Source organism: Lepus europaeus, chromosome 14 (assembly GCF_033115175.1).
Source record: "Lepus europaeus isolate LE1 chromosome 14, mLepTim1.pri, whole genome shotgun sequence".
Taxonomy (NCBI): Eukaryota; Metazoa; Chordata; class Mammalia; order Lagomorpha; family Leporidae; genus Lepus; species Lepus europaeus.
Window position 1 is genome coordinate 73273599 of NC_084840.1, and position 4016 is coordinate 73277614.

General features: G+C 41.5%; 1 pseudogene; it reads left to right on the top strand.

Annotated features, from left to right (window-relative positions):
- Positions 1-1264: 1264 nt before the first annotated feature.
- LOC133773461 (voltage-dependent anion-selective channel protein 2-like) lies at positions 1265-3158 on the top strand (annotated as a pseudogene).
- The last annotated feature ends 858 nt before the right edge of the window (positions 3159-4016 follow it).

A 4016-nucleotide genomic window follows, 5' to 3' on the forward strand; every position in this document is an offset into this window, starting at 1 on the left:
CAAGCCCTCATTTGTTTTGTACCTGGATGATTTCAAAAATGTCCCAGGCCATCTGAATGACTCTGTTTTCGGTGGCCCTACCACTCCCATCCCCAGCCACCTTGGACACAGTGGTCACAGTACGTCTCTGCTACACCATTCCATGATTCTTCATGGACTTTAAGAACAATTTAAATTTCATGATCTGCAAGCTCTTTGTGTCTGCTTATTGATTTGTCTCCCTAACTTGATGCACATGAGACTCTTGTGCTATTCATCTCTGTATTTCAGTGCCTAACTTGCTACCTTATGTGCATTATGTGTTTAACAAAGGTAATTAAATAAATGATACTTATTTTCTACCAATCTTTGGAGCTTATGGAAATCTCTTATCATTTCTATATTTATTTAAGTCAATACACCATATACTCTGGATAGATACATTTGTGGGTGTGGGTGTGTTCCCTAGACTAGACATTGAGGGACCCCGTTATGGAGATCTTTATTTTTATAATTAGTATAACCTCCCTGACTGATAAAGTACTGTGAATATGCATTGCCTCCTGTCAGAGAGCAGGAGATAAGAAGCTCAGACAGGTGAGTTTTAAGAAAGGCAAGCAGGTAGGGAATGGCTTGGATAGAGGAGGTTGTTTCAGTGCCCTACACTGAGGCAGCTGGTCAACCAGGAACAAATGGGAGCCTGAGTGCTAAATGCTTTGATGCTGCAACAGATGTCAGGAAACTAAGCTACAGAAAGCAAGAAGGGCAAAACTTGCCTAGGACAAGTTTTCCATCTGATTACAGCCTTGAAGTTTCCCATAAGGCCCCTGTTATACAATGAGTTTCTTTAGGTCTAATAAGTTTAGAAGGTTCCCCATTGCAAACCATCTTTAGGAAAATTTTAAAAATGGTCCTTCCCACAATTTCCTGTATTCCAGAGTTCAGATGAGGAACCCTAGTTGAGGAAGGTGGTTTAAGGTGGATAGAATTACAGATAAGAATTAAATCTACAGGACTATTCTGCACTTATTTTATGAATTATGGATAAGAATTATATAAAATTTTTCATAAGAAACAGGATCCCTGCAGTTAAGATATCACAATTCCTAGCCCAAGGATAACTGGGAGAAAATGCTGTAGAGTGTTTGCCTTGGTTCTAAGAATAGTATTTCATATAACTGAACACGAGGGTTGAAAGCAAAAGAGTCTGAGTGATGTACCGCGTTTCATCACCACTTTCATCAACTTTTGAGCAAGAGCAGTGAGCAGTCAAACCAGGGAAGCAATGACGCAGCCTTCCCCAGCACAAAGCGTTCGATACCAATCTGCCAGCATGATCAGAAAGCACCCAGGGACAGAAGATCCTCAGGTTAGAATCAGACTGTCCCCTGCAAGACTTCTTGCTCCAGGCAAGACCCGAGAGACTTCCAGACTCCATCAAGAACTCAGAGGCCTGTTGCATAACATTGTTCTGCCAGGAGGGAGAAATTCCTTTTAGACTCCTGCAAGAGATCAACATGATGTGCCCTAAAGGACGAAATGTGATTATCCCTTATCGGCATCTTAGTTTACCAAGCAAGCTACACTTGTTATCAGTAACTAGTCAGTCATTTTTTGTCCTGCTCTCAAAATATCACAGGCCCTGGTTAACCACGTAGGAAAGACAGAGCAATCATTCAGGTTTAATTCAGTCATCCAACGTTTTTCTTGAGACCTTACTTACAGTCCATGCGCTATGGCAAGGCAAACTCACAGACTCCCTCGTGGAAAAATCCATGTGCTCGCTAGAAGAGAATAGTTGGAAAAGGAAATATAGATCACGAAACGGACATAAAATCATGAAACATACATAAAGTCATGAAACATACATAAAAACTATATCCTGAACCTTCTAGATGATTTCTTAAAGACAAAAACTGATGTCCTACTAACATGTGGGACTTGGCTTGTCCCGGAAAATTTATGCATCAAGGCTATGAATATTTTAAGGTTTATTGTATGTGCTCGTGTGTGTGTGTGTGTGTGTGTGGTAGAGCTAGAAAGAGAGTATTAATGATGCAAGTTAGTATTGTCAATACCTTAAAAAAGGTCTAGCTCGTTCACTTCGCCTCCAGCTGTGGGAGCTGCAGGCTGACCCTGAGAGAGCCCAGCAGCTTCAGCTACGAGCCTAGTGGAGGCAGCAATCCCCCAGAGAAGGCCAGCAGATCATCTGTTTCCACTGCTCACCTCTTCCTGCGGCCTTGCTGTGACAACCTGCACACAGACCCGCCCACTCCCCATATGTATTCCTCCAGCACGTGTTGACCTTGGCAAAGCTACCAGAGATATTTTCAACAAAAGATTCAGTTTGGGGTTGGTGAAACCAGATGTGAAAACAAAATCATGTAGTGGTGTGGAATTCTCAACATCTGGCTCATTGAATACAGACTGGTGAAGTTACTGGGACCTTGGAGACCAAATATAAATGGTGTGAGTATGGTCTGACCATCACAGAAACATAGATCACTGATGATACTCTGGGAACAGAAATTGCAATTGAAGACCAGATTTGTCAAGGCTTGAAACTGATGTTTGATACTACCTTCTCACCAAACATGGGGAAAGAAAAGTGGTGATATTAAGTCCTCCTACAAGAGGACTTGTAGAAACCTTGGTTGTGATGTTGACTTGCAGAAACCTTGGTTGTGATATTGACTTTGAGTTTGTTGTGATGTTGACTTTGAGTTTGCTGGGCCTGCAATCTGTGGATCAGCTGTCTTGGGTTAGGAGGGCTGGCTTACTGGGAACCAGATGGCCTTTGACAGTGCCAAGTCAGAGCTGACAAAGGTTCACTTTGCTGTGGGCTACAGGACTGGGGCCATCTAGCTACACACTAGTATCAAAGATGGGCCAGAATTTGGAGGATCAATTTATCAGAAAGTATGTGAAGATCTTGACACTTCAGTAAACCTTGCTTGGACATCAGGTACTAACTGTCCTTGTTTTGGCCTTGCAGCTCAAATATCAGTTGGATCTCACTGCTTCCATTTTTACAAGTCAACAACTCTAGTTTCATTGGAGTGGGCTAGACTCAGACTCTGAGGCCTGGAGTGAAGCTTACACCATCTACTCTGGTACTCGGGAAGAGCATCAGTGCTGGAGGCCACAAACTTGGGCTTGCCCTGGAGTGGGAGGCTTAATGCAGCTGAAAACAACCTCTGGGAATGGGTAGCTGAAGATGTGGCCTCAAAATAATTCCATTGTGACCACTGGGCTTTTTCCTCCCTAGGAAGGTTGTTGAAATAAAGGATGATCTAAACAAGAGCTATACTTTAAATATTTGGACATTACTTGTTAGCTGGTTTCTGGTTGAATTGGCTCTTTCTCTAGTTACCAGCCCTGCAGTCACAGTCACCTATGCATTATTTAAATATATTTAACTGTTCAATGCACTGCCCACTAATAGTGAAAGAGACCTTTATGAAAACCATGCAAAATTGTTTGTTTTTATATTCTTTTTTAACATTGAGTATTGCCATTGAATGAGATGGATCAGTAGATGTTTTAAGATGAGGTTAAAATGCTTACGTTAAGTTCAACCATCATTAGAATGACTTTTGGTATCCCTGAATGTTGCAAATTATGAGTAAAACAAGTGTACATTAAAAGGAAAAAGGTCTAGATGAACCTCAGTGAAAGCCTACCAGTAAGGAGCTGACGTTAAAATCAATGCAATGAAATCGATCCCCCATCTACACTTCCCTATAAGAATTAGAGTGAAATTACTTGGAAGAATTTGGTATTGCATTCCTACATACATATTGCCACATATACAAAGAGCCCCCATACCCTAAAATGTCCCTCCTGCTTTCTGAAAAGCTCTTATACAAATATGAGCCCATTTGTGGTTCACTGAGTGTGAAACAATTACTCCCACAAACAGACCAACTGCAGGCAAAAATAGACTAGTGTGTATTTTTCAGTTTGTGGTCTCCTCCTTGTCGAAATACAAAGAGAGAGAGTTAACAAAATGAATGACTGCATTACACCTGAAGAAG